The 16,588-nt window shown below is 47.4% G+C and overlaps 1 long non-coding RNA gene across 1 annotated transcript; it reads right to left on the bottom strand.

Moving 5' to 3' along the window:
- Positions 1-3,969: 3,969 nt before the first annotated feature.
- Positions 3,970-5,993, bottom strand: LOC150014650 (uncharacterized). The gene is made up of 3 exons (XR_016509677.1): positions 5,862-5,993; positions 5,380-5,434; positions 3,970-4,251 (listed from the first exon to the last, which is right to left on the bottom strand). It is a non-coding gene; the product is annotated as an uncharacterized LOC150014650 (long non-coding RNA).
- Between the last annotated feature and the right edge of the window lie 10,595 nt (positions 5,994-16,588).

The raw sequence follows: 16,588 nt of genomic DNA, 5'->3' as shown, positions 1-16,588 counted from the left end.
AGACTGTGTTCCACGAAGAAGGGACCACATCTTTCAGCCATCTTTGAATATCAATGCCAAGAACAAGGAAGCCGCTGAATATGTGATGCTAGCTGGATGAATACGTGATTGATAGGTGGGTGGTGAATCCCTCCTGCACCCAGCCCAGCCCCTATCCCAAACATGATCCCCTCTTCCAGACACTTTACTGCCACCTGCAGGCAACATGTCATAATAAATACACAAATCTAAAATGACAAGTATGAACGGCTCCCCCTACAGTTATGCAGTATACAACCATGTGACACAGTCCTGCACCTTGTTTTTCCCCAACTCCCCACAAGTCCCAAGGGTATATATAGTCTTCCTTCCTCTCCCCTTTCCTACTCTGTGAGACTGAGCTCCTTGCTAGAGTAATTCCCTAGCTCCCCAATTCTTCTGATACTCCCCACCAATGAGTTGTTTGCTGACAGAGAGCCAGAGAGGAAGAGGCCAAGTGTCCTAGGCCCTCATCTCTGTCTTTTTCTGCAGGCCAGGATCTTGAAACCTCTCCCAGAAGTGAACAGAAGGTCTCTCAGCTAAGTCAACTATTTATTTATTTGTTTGTTTTTACTGATTTTTAGGGGGGGGGGCAGGTAGAGAGATCAATTTGTTGTTCCACTTATTTATGCATTAATTGGTTGATTCTTGTATGTGCCCTGACCAGGGGTAGAACCTACAACCTTGGTGTATCGGGAGGATGCTCTAACCATCTTAAATATCCAGCCAGGACCCAAGTCAAATACTTATACTGTCACCTGCAGAAGATTCATGCTGGCCTGGTTGCCAGGTATTGCCTAAGAAAATGAAAACAGCAACACACCTGGAGTTAGAAGATCTGGGTCCACCAGTCTATGTGACTACAGGCAGTCCCTTAAACCCTCTAGGCCTCAGATCCTAACACGTGTCCTAACTAACACAGAGTTATTATGAAATCTCTATGTAAACCATAATCCTGATCAAAGAAACAAGGCATTTGCATTTATGACTGTTGTTCCGTTTCAATGTGGCTGGGCTCAGGGAGTTGAACATGGGTCTGGCAAAGGAAAGAGAGAAAATGAAGGGCAGGATGAGGATGGAAAGAGGCAGCTTACAGTGGGCATGGAGTCCCTCAAACCTGCTTTGACTTTGTACACTGAGATCAGCAGCTTTCTCAGCCCTGACAGGCCTTGCCACTCTGACACATGTGATCAGCAGGGGTTCCCCGTCAGGCGTCTCAAACATACGCAAAGCCCTGAGACCAACTGAGGACACCAAAGGGGTCAGAGAAGGGGGAGGTCTCTGTTTGGTGAAACTGATTCAGAGACCGCCACTTGGCTTCATAACCTAGACCCATGGAGAGGAGAAAACTGAACAGGCCACAGCTGGCTTCCAGTGTGAGACTGACTTCCTTTCCTCCCAGAATGAAAATTCTAGCTTCCGACAGCCTCAGTGCACCCAGGGTCTCCCAGACACGCCACTCTGCTCCTCATTGGAAAGATTCCCTGAAAAGTAAGCCTGCTAGTTTAATTACTAGAACCCCCACGATGTTCTAAAATCATAGGAAGATTGCACCCAGGCCCTGAAGTAGCAGTCCCCCTCCTCTGCTGCCTCTCTTCTCTCCTGCTAAGGAAATACGCCCAGACGCATCACACAAGTTATTTTTAACCATGGCAGCCTCCCCATTCTCTGGCGCAGCCCCCTCCCCTCAGCACATTGGCAGTGTTAGGATGTAAAGAAGATCAGCATGGATGCTGGAACACAGCACAGCGCCTCCCACCCCTTTGCTCAGGTGACCCAGCAGCATCCTCAGGGGCTCTGCCTGGGCATTAGACCCGCTTGAGTTCATTAAACCCCACTTCTGTTCTAGACTCAGACTGTTAAACAGCAGGCAAATCATCCTGTACGGCTCTCCCGAGAAGACTGGAAGAGGAAATCATCACAAAGGAATCTATAAATGTGCATGTGTGATGGCGGAGAGGGCTAGAGGGTACAAGAAAGGGAGGAGGCTTCCACTCTGACACCTTCCGGAGAATGAGGGGTATGTGAGTCCAGACGCCCCTCGGTTGTGGCCGTGGCCCTTCAAGCCTGGGGACTAACAAAGCCCTTCCTGCACTCTACCGACAGCTCTAAAAACTCAAAGGTCTTGAGAAGAATGAAGAGTCCCCCCTGCAAGGGCTCCCTGCTGCCCACCAGAAGGAGTGCAAACTCTCCAGCCTGTCCTCCAGGTGTCCTGCCTTGCAGCTCACCCCCTCTAAAATCCTTCCCTGATTCCTGGAGCCCACAGAATATCTAGCTTGCCATTACAGCCCACTGCCTGCCCCTGGGTCACAATCTGTCACATATTTCCCCCTAAACACTCCTTGCATTCATTCAGTCATTCAATACTGATTGGTCTCCAACATGCACAAGGCCCTGTGCAAGTCGCTGGGGTAGAAACATAAACAAAAAACAGTCCAGCAGGAGTGCCAGGCACCCTTTGGGATAACCGCTATACTGTGCGAGGGAACACAAAGAAGAGATAAGTATGAATACGAGAGCGGAGGAGGGAGCTTTGGATACCACTGAGGCATTAGGAACAGAGGAGGTGGCACTTAAAAGAGGAGGGGATGTTCCCAGCACCTTGCAGAGAAGTTAGAGCGTGGAAGTCTGATCCTGCAAGATGCACATATCTGGGGTCAAGGCGGCAGGGTGCTTGGGGGTACAAGGTGAAGCTGAAGAGGCAAACTAAGGCCTGATGTTAATGGGTCTTTATGCTGTAGCCTTTATTTCACAGGCCATCATAAGCCAAAGAAGGTCTCTAAGCAGCTGAGTGACTGGATGGGGTTTGCATTTTAAAACAGAATACTGTGTTAGTCATGTGGAGGAAGGCGGGCAAGCCTGGAAGAACTAGAAGGTGGGTGGCATGTCCAGGCAAGGGATGACAACGCAGAGGGAGACAGGGGCATTATTTGAGAGACACAAAAGCAGGACAGGTCTCAGTGAGTCATGTCACTGAATTAGCTGCAGGCACTGCTTTGTCTGTCTTTCTGTCTGCACTCTGGCACCGACGCCTGCTGAGAGGCTGAACACAGCCCACAGAAGCAGCTCTGGAAGCAGCAGAGAACTTCACAGAGTTCTTCACTGAGCCAAAAAACACTCCGAGAGCTTTACATACATTATCTCCTCTAATCCTCAGGCAGCCCTGCCCAGGAAGCATTCTTAAGATGGGGAAAGGGAGGCTCAGCCAGGATAAGAGACTCGCCCGCCCGGAGTCACACAGCTGGTCACGGGCAGGGCCACAGTCTAGCGGTCGCCCCTCTGACTCCAAAGCCTGTGCCCATAACCACTGCACTGCACTGCTCTGCTGCTTGGCAAAGAAGCCCACCACAGGAGGAGGAAGCCCCCCAGCCCTCGCACTGCAGAAAGGGTGTATACACACTTTTAGAAAGCAATGTGAGTGGAATTGCTCTCTCCAAGGAAATAACAGAAGTCAAGTGTTATTATTCATAAAGATGTTCACTGCAGCATTGTCTACTATGGTAAAAAAAAAAAAAAGAAGTGAAAAATGAGTAGGACTTTTAAAATCATGAAATATTACACAATCTTTAAAAATGGGAACTATAAAGCCTAAGCTGTAATATGGAAAAATCTTACTGATATACAAGCAAGGGGAAAGTCAGATCTAGAATAGTCCATAAGCCATGAAGGCAACTGCATGGAACACAGACCTGCATGAGGACAGAGGCTGGGAAGAGGTTGCAAAAATGAAAACAGGCCTCACATTAGCACAGAAGGATTGGGGTGGCAGATTATCCTCTTTCAAATTTTTTTCTTTAATGTTTCTTTGTCATCTTTTCAATGGTAATAGTAACAAATTTGATTCCAGCTGGATTGTCAGAGAGCCCTGAGTTCGATCCCTCAAATGCCCGCCCAGCCAGTGCACACTGGCCCATTCTCCCCAAGCGCCCAGAGCACCCAGCTCACCCGGGGCCTCTCTTACCAGCAACTCTGACCACAGCACGCTCCGCAGGGTCCAATACGGAATCCTGGCTTTTTCGCTTTTTCTGCTCATGCAGTGGCAGGTTCCAGGGTAAGGTGTCTCCTGGGGGACAGGGAGACAGACTCCCTGACCGCTCGCTCCTGTAAGACCGCTCGCTCCGACATGACCGTTCGCTTCGGCAGGACCGCTCACTGAGCGTTTCTTCATCCGAGGAAGACATCGCCCAGGTAGGGGCTGCAGTAGGAGGGCCTGGGGGCCCAGGGAGAAGTGATCTGGAGGAGAGAGGAGTGCATTGTTAACAGACCGAAGGGATGAGATAAGGAACGCTGGGACTTGGGAGGAAGAGAGGTTCCCGTTTTGGTTCTGCCACTGATTTCATGTCTCTAAACCTCAGTTTCTTCATCTGGAAAATGGGAATGATGATAATATATGGCAATACTAATTCACGGGGTTTTGGGTAAATCAAATGAGGTAATATGTGTGAAGATGCCTATAAATCTTAAAATATGTGTAAAAGGTAGCTCCTGTTATGAGTAACCAACCACTATGATTGTTACTTGGTACATTTGCAGGATTAAACTTACAGGTCCAACAGATGGAAAGATGCAGATTAAATTCTGCCTCACCATTTACAGCAGTCCCTCTCTATATCGCGGTTCACTTATCGCCGCCTCACTGTAACGCGGGATTTTTAAAATATTATATTTAATTATTTATCGTGGATTTTTCACTGTATCGCGGGATTTTGTGGTACTGTATAGGTATGTTGTTAAATTATGTAGGTTTAAGAGTGTAGAATATGTTTAAGAACATAAGTAGTGTTTATAAAAGTGTGGAAAAGGTTAATAAGGGACTGGGAACGGTTTATAAGTGTGTGGGAAAGGTTTATAAAGCCTTAAAATATATATAAATACTAAAATAAATGTAAGGTTCTTACTTCGCAGATTTTCACCTATCGCGGGGGGGTCTAGAACGTAATACCCGTGATAAGTGAGGGAATAGCTGTGTGACCCTGGGGAAGCCATTTAACCTCTTCGAGCCTCAGCATCCTCATCTATATAATGGGGATGATAATAGCTCCTAACCTGACAGGGTTTTTTGCAAGGAATAAATGAGATCGTGCAGGTAGAGCACTTAACAGTGCACTTCCAGTGTCCAATAAGCAGCATTTATTATTACATTCCTGTTCTACTTACCTCCCAAGAATGTTATAAGGATAAAATAGGGCAACAGATGGGAAGTATTTTCAAAAAGCTAAAGCAAGATCTCAATGGCAGGCATGAGCTATAATAGGCAGAAATTCTCTATCCCTCCCATTCTGTCTCTGGCAGACATATCAGAAAGAGCCCTAAACTTGAAGCACGACAGACCTAGGTATAAATTCTGATTTGGCCACTTACAATTGGTGTGATCTGGGGCAAGTCACTTCACCTCTCTGAGACTCAGATTCCTCATCTGCAAAGTGGGGGTAGTATTTAATCTTAGAGGATATTTTAAAAACACAGTGAAATTAGCAAATGTAAAACTGGCTGGCACCATGCACAAAACACAACAGGCATTAGAAAAAATGTGCATTTGCTCATTCCAAGGGCTGTAGGAATAAGGGGCACAGCATGGGGAGTGGGGGCGGTGGTACCAAAAGTCGGTGTTCCCAGTCAGTTTAGCTAGCAGAGCGATCTGAGAGGAAACAATCACCCTGGGGCCAGCTGGACTCCACCAGTCAGACTGGGCAGCCTTCCCTCAACCAGGCCAAACTCACTTCCCAGAACCATCTGCTACACATGGCCCACCACCCCGCAGCCCCATCAGAGCCTCGATGTTGCATGCCTTTAGCTATCAGCCTCCCTGCAGGCCCCATATTCAGCCCAAGTAACTGGCTCACACTGTAGCTCTAGCGTCCATGGAGGGCAGGAGACCGAGGACTTTCCCGCAGGGGAAACACCTGCACACGGAGCTGTATGGAATCAGTGAGGTGGCCTAAATGACTGGACACCGTGGGTCCTCCTGCGTTCCGGGAATCTCACTCAACCTGCAGGCAGCAAGGGGCAGAGACAGCCTCCTGGGTCAATGGCAGAACCCCCCAACACAGGCACAGAACGCAAGCAAATAACAAAAGAAACATCCAGCAGTGCAGGAGGCCTCCTGAAGCCTCAGGCAGGCAGCACAGCCCTGCCATGGCACCTCCTGCGCCGGTAGCGTTTGGGCCCTCTTCCCATGGAACGTCAAAAAGGAATCCAGCCGCAGAAGGCAGAAAAGAAAGGCCCCCAGGTCCTGGCACATCTTTGCCCTTTATCCTAGCATTTACCCCTCCCCCCAAATACCTTCTGGTGCCACCTCCCACCTCTCTTAGCGGGTCAGGTGCTGAAGTGACTGCCTCCACATCTGGGAAACTCAGGTCGGGCTTCCTATCCTCAGCTCCGGGCAGGAAACGCCCCTCCTCTCAGACCACCTGCTTCATCCCATATCCGCCCATTTCTCCCCAAGACGCCCATTTTACTACAAAGGCCTGCTCATCCAAGGCCTCCTCCCACAGAAACCGCCCCTCTCCGGCTCTACCCCATCAGTCTCTAGACCCCCACAAACACCTGTTTGACCTCGGGGTTCTCGCCCCACCCCTCCGTCACCTGAGTCACTCCATCAATCCCGGATTCAGAGGAGCGCGCGCCCACGCCCCTAACCCACTCCGAAAGCCGAAGGCCGGGTCCGCGACCTGCACCTCACCTGAAGCTCTCCCGCTGCGGCCCTCCCTCCACCTCACCCGCTCCTCCTTCCCCACGACACGAAAAGGGGCGCGCCGCGAGCCAGGGCCGACCCGGGTGGGTCCGCGTGCCCGCCGCGCGCGGCTGACAAAGAGCGAGGCCGCGCCACGGGGACGCGCAAATGGGGACCCAGCAGACGCCGGGGCCAGCGGCCGAGACCTGGTACCAAGGAGCCACCTCCCCCGCCCGGCCCGGCCGGCTCCCGCGGTCTCTCTCGCGGCCAGGGAGGGCTCGGTATCCCATTTTCCCGAAGAACACGCCTCCCTTTGGCCCCAGGCAGTGCCTGCCAAAGGGAAGCCCCAGCTCGATGCGCTCGGCGCTACCCGGCGCCGGCCACCGGAGCTGCAGGTGCGAGGCCCGGATTGCTGCGACGTACGCTCCTGTCAACACGCCTTTCCGCTGCCGCCGGCTACCCAGGCTCGGGCACGGCCGCTCCGCGCAATCAAGCACGCGCCCCGCCGCGCACCCCGTGCAATCAGGCAGGAGCCCGCATCCAGCCCAGCGCCCCGCAACTTACCCTGGGAGCCCGAGGAGGGGAAAACCGGCCGACGACAGCAGCAAACGCGGCGGCGGAGACAGTGGTTGTGGGGCGCGCCCGGCGCTGTAGCGCAGTGGAGGGGAGCGCAGCGGAGCCGAGGGGAGCGGCTCCCACAATGGCCGAGCTCAGGCGCCGAGCCCCCCGCCCCCCGCGCCCTAGCGGCAGCGGCTGAAGCGGAGCCGGCGCAGCCGCCCAACCCACGCTCCCCCACCCCCGGCGCCGACGCCGCCCCCCGTCCCCCGATGCGCGCTCCTCCCGCCCTGCACCCCACCCGCGGCGGCTTCCGAGCTCCTCGCGTGACCCTGCCAGACGGCCACCCCGCATCCCTTCAGCACTGACCCCGCGTCCTCTTGCAGTCCCCAAGCCCTATCTCCCCGTCCCTCTCCCCACAACTCCTCCCCTGCGGCCGCCGGTGTCCCGGGGCCAACTCACATCCCCACATTCCCCGCCCTCTGCTCCGGCGTCCTCTCCGCGCGGGCCCTGCGGCCGCTAGCTGACCCTGGCCTGGCTCACCCGCCCAACCCCTTGAAGCTCCTCGCCGCCCGTCCGGGGAATCGCTCTCCCAAGCTGCAGGGCTGTCTCTCAGACCAGGACCCGGTTCTGGAACAGCGCCGTTCCCGTCTGCCCCTCTTTTGCCCTAAACCCGCATTCCGTATCACCTCCTGGAGCTCCTGCTCTCCTCTACCAGAGAACGCCTTGCCTGTCCACATACCTGCCTGGCTCCAGGAACTGAATGTAGGAGAGCCCAGAGGGAGGCCCCATCTTCCCCTCGGGGTAAAGGGCAGAGGGGAACCAGGCCCCAGGAAGGAACTCAGACTCTTGTTCAGACAACACCAACCTTGGAAATAGCTTCATCTGCTGAGAAAACATTAGCTGACCTCCTTATGCATGCTCTGCCTAGTACTACAGGAAATAAGAGCCAGGAGTGCCTTCAATTCTCTCATAGTACAGACATATGTCCAGAGAAGGGAGGATATTTGCCTAAAGTCATCCCACTAGTAACCTGCATAGCAACAGCTACTATTTGGGCCTGCCTCCTGAGAACGTGACAGTGATTTCCCTGGGTCTTGCCATATCTCATCCTCACAATACCATTCATTCATTCCACAAATACTCACTGAATATCTACCATGTGCCAGACCCTGTGCTCCGTGCTGAAAATACAATGACGAGCAAAATGCATTTGGTCCCTTACCCACTGACTCCACTGGGCTTCACAGTAAAGATAGAAGTTAGATATAAATAATAATGCATCCCATGAGGCAGTATTATGATCTTCAGCTTCTAGCTGTAGAAACTGAGGTTAGATGATTTACCTAGTCATCTAGGGAGAAAGTAGCCTATCTAGGACTGGAATCCTTGTCTTCAGACTTAATACCCTTTTTTTTTTTTCTCACTGTGACTGTTGGGAAAATGTGGGTTAGACCAGCTTACATAGGTCCTTGAACTTCAAACTAAGAAATTTAGTCTAAATTATATGGTTATGCCCTGGTCAGGTAGCTCAGTTGGTTAGAGCACCATTATGATATGCCAAGGTTGCAGGTTCGATCCCCAGTCAGGGTACATACTGGAAGCAACCAATGAATGTATAGATAAATAGAAAAGCAAATGGATGTTTCTCTCTCTCCCCATCCCCCCTGTCCCTTCCTGTCTCTCTCTCTCTCAAACTCAATAAATATAAATCTAAAAAATAAATAAATTACATGATTATGAACAACCAGGAAAACAGAAAAGTGAGGGTAACCCAAGGACAGGTATAAGATGGGTATGGATGATTCTGCCAGTAAAAGATAATGGACCTCTGATCCCAGGAAGGGACCAGGGAGATAGGAAGGGATGATTTCCACCCACTGAAACCTTCTGTATTTGCATACATTCTCCCACATTAAATAAGGGGAAGGAACCACCATTTACTAAATTCCTAATGAGCACTAGGCAATGCCCTGGGCATTCTGTGTGTATTATCTGGTTAAATCTTCCCCATAACTCTGTGCAATAAATACCTTTATTATCCTCATTTTACAAATAAGAAAACAGAGACTGAGAGGGTAAATGATTTATTGAAGCCTACAAAGCAAACTAGTGTTGAGCCCAGGCCTGTCTCCAAACCTCATGCTGTAATTGTCACTCTCACTGTCTGAAGCCAAAGCAAAGAACCCAAGTCCTTTGACTCAGCCAAGGGTTCTTTTTCTTGGACTACAGGTATCTCTGAAACTTTCACAGGAAGGTCAGGTGTCCATAATTGTAAGCTAAACTGTATGCAGGCCAGTCGTGGCAGTCCATCTGTGGGACATCGCTCCACAGAAGCCTGCAGAGACCTCAACCCTGGGAGAATTCTGCAGCCTGACCCTGAAGTTCCTGTGAAAGAAGACAGCTGAGGAGGCAGTGAAAGACTCATTCTCAGTTAAGAAAGGAGTGCAAAAGCCCTTCCCTGGTGAGAGGAGAACATGGGTGCTGAGGGGGAAGACAAGCTGAAAACACGGCAAGAGAGTGGGGAGGCTGGGTATGAAACTGAGTCTCCATAGCTGCTGGGATCTGTGGGCAGGGCCTTGGGAGACTGGCCAGCTGAGGAGAACTCATGGGGAAGGGCTACCACTCACTTAAGAAGCCTAAAGTTCCAGCCACTCTGACTAGAGAGCACCTAAAGTTGTCTCTCTCCTCCAACCTCAATGTCCTTCCCAATATCTGACCACCAATCCTGTCCTGAATTATTCATGCTGTGGGCTGTGAGAGAGTGGAGCTTCCGGAAGCTTCCAGACTCAGGACATTCAACTGTGTCTCCCTGGGCCTCTAGCTCCTGCCGTGCTACCCTGGGATCGAGCTGCTGGTGAGATGTGCCAAGTTTTTTGCAGCTGGAAGCCAGCCAGTAACCTTGGGTTTCTGGGCTTTGATTCATTTCAGCAATCTTTTATTGAGGAGTACTGTGTGCTGGGGACAGTCCCACGTTCTGATAGGGTCTTTGTCCTTGAGAATTTGCAGGATGCTAAAGGGGGGAGGCACTTACAAAGTATTCCCCTCTACCATGTCCTCTGGGTCTAAGAGTTTCCTTCTACTTCCCCCACCCCCTTTTCACCAACTGAAGAGCTCTACTAATTCCCTCCAGAAGTCAGTGACCTTGGAACTAGAGCACCTCACACCTCACGATCCAAACACCTAAGCACTATTCTCTCCTTGGAGGGGAGCCAGAACAACTTCTCACCCATGTGCCTAGTTGGAGTCCTGAACTAGGCCCCAGACTGCTGTTTGGGCCCACAGCTTTCTGCCACATCAGAATGATACTCACTCTCTAACCATTCAGCAAGCACTAATTAAGCATCAACTCAGTGCCAAGGACAGAGCTTTGTGCTGCTGGTTCAAAAAAGGAATCAGATAGGGCCCCTGTCCTCACACGGCTCACAGTCTAGGGGGGAGACAGACAAGCAAAAGGGCAATTATACTTTAGCTGACTTGTTCTGAGATGGGAAAAGTACAGGGTACCGTGGGAGGGAGCATGGAAAAGGGACACTTCCTTAGAAGCCCAAGGCCAGGTAATTTTACCAGGCCTTTCATCCTGTCTTTCCAGGTCTTTGCTTAAATAGCAGCTCTTTCTTCTATCTTCCTCTTATCTTCATGGAAAAACTTTACTCTTCCATGCTGGTTTTTCCTTCACTCTTCTCTTCTATCCCAACCTGTTCCTCTCTACCCTCTGGAATCAGAAGGTGTCCCATTGAAGGTGAAGGTGAACATTAGCATGGGTAGAGGCTGGAACCCTGTGAAGGTAAAGCTATTCAAATAGAGGAAATAGCACAGTATCCCCAAACCGGGAAGGACCTTAAAGATTCCTAAGCTCTGCCTGGAACATTTTTTGTCCCCCATTTCTCTCATTGATTTCTCCCATCTGTACATTAATGACGTCCAGATTTGTATCACATTTGCATCTCTCTCCTCCCATCTCCAGACTCCTATCCAACTGCCTCCTTGACATTCCCATTCCCACTAGGTTGTCTAATAGGCATCTTACACCCAAATGTCCCACATAGAACTTTTTATACTTATTTTATTTTTCAATTACAGTTGACATTCAGCATTATTTTTATATTAGTCTCAGGTGCATAGCTAGTGGCTAGATAATTACAAAATTTATGAAGTGATCCCCCAATAATTCTAGTATCTACATGACACCGTAATTATTACAATATTATTGGCTATATTCTCTGTGCTGTACTTTACATTCCCGTGACTATTCTGTAACCACCGATTTGCACTTTTTACTCCCGTCACCTTTTTCACCCAGCCCCCCAACCTCCCTCCCATGCAACCATCAGTCTGTTATATGTATTTATAGTCTGTTTCTGCTTTGTTTGTTTGTATATTTTATTCTTTAGATTACACATGTAAGTGAAATCATGGTATTTGTCTTTCTCTGTCTGACTTATTTCACTTAGCATAATGTCCTCTCAGTTCATCCATGTTGTCACAAATGGTAAGATTTCACTCTTTTTTATGGCTGGATAAGATTCTACTGTATATACAGGCTACAGCAAAAGTAGGTTTACAGTTGTTCATATGGAAAATGATATAATAATTAATAAGTAATAATACAAGAATAAACTTTGTGTTTTGTGTACTCACAACAGTAAACCTACTTTCGCCTCACCCGGTATGTATCACATCTTCTTTATCCACTGATCTATCAATGGGCACTTCAGTTGCTTCCATATCTTTTTTGGCTATTGTTAATAATCCTGCAATGAACATAAGGGTGCATATATCTTTTCATATTAGTGTTTTGATCAGATTTATATCCAGAAGTGGAATTTCTGGGTCATTAGGTAGTTTTATTGTTAATTTTTTAAGGAACTGCCATACTGTTTTCCATAGTGGCTACACCAGTCTGCATTCTCACCAACTATGCATGAAGGTTCCCTTTTCTCCACATCTTTGCCAATATTTGTTGCTTGTTGATTTATTGATGATAGCCATTCTGATAGGTATGAGGTGATATTTCATTATAATTTTAATTTGCATTTCTATGATGATTAGTGACATTGAGCACCTTTTTTATGCCACACAGAACTATTGATATCTGTAGAACCCTACCACCCACAGAACTGTCCTTCTCCCAGTCTTTGCCTCTCAGAAAATGGTTCCACTACCTACCCATTTATTCAAATCAAAGATCTAGTAGTTACTCTTGATTTTTCTTCCTTTCATTTCCCTCATCCCCATCAGCAAGGTCAAACTACCTCTATAATATATCCTGAATTCACTCATTTCTTCCATTTTTCTTTTTCTACCTTAATTCATCACTTACCTGGACAACTGCAATAGCCTTCTGAATGATCTCCCTGTCTCCACTCTTGCTTCCATCCCATTTCAATCCATGAAACAGTCAAGAGTGAATCTTTTTATTTATTTACTTTTTTAAAAGATTTTATTTATTTATTTTCAGAGCGAGAGGAAGGGAGGGAGAAAGAGGAGAGAAAAATCGATGTGTGAGAGAAACATTGATTGATTGCCTTTAACACAGTTTGTTCCATGTTATCTTAAATTAATTGAGGACAGCAGAGGAAGAGACCAGCAGAGAGATCGGTATGTACAAAGACCTGAAATTGAGAGTATAGGAGGCTCTGGAGATTGAAAGAAGTTCAGACAATTGGCATGAAGAGTGCTAGGGGGTAGGTTGACTACAATGAGGCTGGAAAAATAGGGGTGATAATGGAAAACACTGGGTTTCAGACTCTCTCAAGTTCCACATAAAGCCATGGAAAGGTCCCCCTCCCCAGCTTTATTGAGGTATAATTGATTAATAAAATTTTAAGATATGTATAGTGTATATCATGGTGATCTGATATATGGGTACCTTGTAAAAGGATTCCTCCCCATCTATCTAATTAACACATCCATCACTTCACCTATTTATCCCCCCTTTTATTTTTTTGGTCAGAACATTTAAATTCTTCTCTCTTAGCAAATTTTAATTATACAACACAGTGTTACCAACTATAGTCACCATGTTTTACCTTAGGTTCTGAGACCTTATTCACCTTATAGTGGAAAATTTGTACCCTTTTATTAGCCTCTTCCTACTTTCCCCATGCTCCAGCTCCTGGCAATCACTTTTCTACTCTGTTTCTATGAGTTTGACTTTTTTTTAAGATTCCACATATAAGTGATACCATGCAATATTTGTGTTTTTCTGTCTGGCTTATTTCACTTAGCATAATGCCCTCTATTTCCATCCATGTTATTTTTTAAATTGTTGACATTATTACAGATGTCCCCCCATTTTATTCCCCTTTGTCCCGCTCCACCCAGCCCTCCCCTAGGCTTCACCCCATTGTTTTGGATGTCCATGGGCTATGCATATATGTTCTATGTTTTTTGACTAATTTATTCCAGTTCTCCCTACCCCCCTTTCTTCTGAGATCTCTCAGTCTGTTCCATGCCATTTTAAATTACAGAAATATCAATGTGCAAGGGAAACATTGATCGGCTGCCTCTCGCATGCCTCCAACAAGGAACCTAGCCTGCAACCCAGGCATGTGCTCCGACCAGGAATCAAACTGGTGACATTTCGGTTCACAGGCCAGCACTCAACCCACTGAACCACACCAACCGTGGCGCCATTCTAACATTTCAAACAGGGAAGGGACTTAATCCAATATGCATTCTAGAAAAACTCACTCTGGGTTCTGTGAGAATAGACTACAAGAAGGCTAAATTGAGTGTGAGAAAGCCACTAACAGGTGCCAGTTAGAAAACATTTAAACTTGTCCTCTCAAGATTGAACAAGATCTTGGATGAGAGTGATAGTGACAATGATGGGGAGATGTGCATAGAATCAAAGGTACAGTATTTAGAAGATCACGAACAGGACTTAAGAATGAACTAGGTGTGAAGGATGAGGAAAAAGAGTTGCCAAGAATGATTTCCAGATTTCTGTCTCAGGCAGAGTAATGGTGTCATTCTCTAAGGTTATGCAGGAGGAGCAGGTTTGGGAGAAAGATGCTGTGTTCATTTTTAGACATGCTTCTTTCAAAGTGCCCTTGGGCTACCCAGTGGAGATATCTAGGTCTGGAGCTCAGAAAAAAGTCCAGGGATGGAAAGAGATTTTGGAGTTATCTGCCTAAGGATAGAAAGTGGATCCATGTTGAGCTCACCCAGAGACAGTGCAAAGAGTAAGAAGAAAAGAGGACAGAGCCCTGAACTATAGCGACAGGTAAGGGGTAGGTGGGAGAGAAGAACTAAGAGAGGTAGAAGGAAAACTAGGAGAGTGTCATGGGACAACGGAGAGCCGACTTGCAACAAGAGTGGTTGAAAAGGTGAACATAGAAAGGAATAAAAACCACATTGCCTGAGCCAGTCAGTGCTGAGCTTTTCCTCTGGCCATGGGGACTGCTTTTGGCATGGACATGGGACCAGAGACACAAAGAAGATTGGTAAAGAAGATTCCTTACTCCCAAGAGAGTTATCAGGAGATACTTTCACTGATGCTTTTCTTTTTGTTGTCATCATCATTGTTGTCATTATTATCGTTCCAGTTACTTGGCTCCAGAGACCTTTGCATGTAGTGACATTCAAATTAATTAATTAATTAGACAAATACTTATTGGGAGCCTACTATGCACTAGGTACTCTTAGAGGAGTTGGGGATACAGCGATAAACAAAACTCATAAAACTTACAGTCTAACAGGAGAGACAGACATTAAATAAATAACTAAAGTTGCAGTGTAAAGCAGTTTGTTAATATGGAAGAAGGAATAGGAAGAAGAAGAGAGTAGAAAGGAAAACATGACAGTGGGAGCTGCCATTTTCAATAGGGTAGGGTGGTCAAGGAAAGCTTCGCTGAGGAGGTAACATTTGAGCAGAGGCATGAACAGAGGAAGAAAAGAGCTCTGTGAACGTCTAGAGCAATGCTGTCCAATAGATATATAATGCAAGCCACATATGGGATTTCAAGTTTTCTAGTAGTCACACTTTAAAAAAAGGAACAAAGCAAAGCTCAGTAGTTGCCAGGGGTTATGGGGAAGGGAGGGATGAACAGGCAGAGCAGAGAATTTTTAAGGCAGTGAAACTATTCTGTATGGTAAATACATATCCCCTCCACTATACATTTGTCAAAACCCATAGAATGTACAACACTAAAAGGGAACCTTCATTTGAACTGTGGACTTTGGATGATAATGATGTATTAATGTAAGTTCATCAATGGTAGCACATGTACCACTGTGGTGTGGGGTGTTGACAGCAGGGAAGGTGTGCGTTTATGGGAGGCGGGAGGAGGCATATGGGAACTCTGTACTTTCCATTCAATTTTGCTGTGAACGTAAAGCTGCTCTAAAAAAAACAAAGTCTATTTTTTAAAAAGTAAAAAGCAATAGGTAAAATTAATTTGAATTATATATTTCAATAATATAGTTCAAATATCCACATATTCAGTAATCACAAGCCTACATTTCTAACATAGCCAAAATATTATCATTTCAAAATGTAGTCAGTACTTAACAAAACATTAATTAGGTATTTTTAAATTCTCTCTGTCTCTCTGTCTCTGTCTCTGTCTGTCTGTCTGTCTCTATCTCTCTCTCTCTCTCATGTGTGTGTGTGTGTGTGTGAACTAAGTCCCCAAGACCCGTGCACATTTTACACTTGTGGCAGGCCGACAGGTCCCTGTTCAGCTGAGCCATTTTTCAGTAGCCACACATGACTAGTAGCTTCCACATGGAACAGTATAGAGAAAGAAAGTTTCAAACAAAGGAAATGTTAAGTGCCAAAGTGCTGGGCAGTTATGGCAAGAATAAGTGTCGTGTGAAGAGAGCCAGCAGGGACAGAACGGAGTAAGGGGTGAGTGCGCAGAGCAGTAGATGAGACTGGTTACAGTCAAGAGCACAAGCTAGACCCTGGAAGGCCTCGTGCAAAGCAGTTTGGCAAACGTTCTAAGTGTGACTGGGAAACATTGAAGGGCTCTGAGCAGGGGACACATTCTGTCCTTTTTTTGACATGAAATGCAGTGCAGATGTTTTTTGTCATCATACTGTTTCTAATTATAGGGAAGGCAGAGTGCGGCTTTATATCCCTCTTGCGCGGCATAAGGAAACCAGCTCTCTCTCCAATTTCACATTTGCAAACTAAAGGCCCAGAGACTAAGGAGGAGGGTTGCACCAGGAGCATAGTAAGTCTTTTACTGTCATTGGTGATTGGGCAGGAGCAGGAGCAGCAGACCTGGGGGGCTAGAAGCCAGGCTGCAATGAGTTGAGGATTGGAAAGGAGATGGCGCTCTTTGGCAGTGAACGGAAGGAGAAATGATAGGGTAGAACTGTGGGATCCGG

The sequence above is a fragment of the Furipterus horrens genome, unplaced genomic scaffold (genome assembly GCF_987537825.1).
Source record: "Furipterus horrens unplaced genomic scaffold, mFurHor1.1.pri manual_scaffold_3, whole genome shotgun sequence".
In the NCBI taxonomy this organism is placed as follows: Eukaryota; Metazoa; Chordata; class Mammalia; order Chiroptera; family Furipteridae; genus Furipterus; species Furipterus horrens.
Note: the sequence above shows the minus strand (reverse complement) of the source record. Positions and strands in the feature narration are given on the sequence as shown.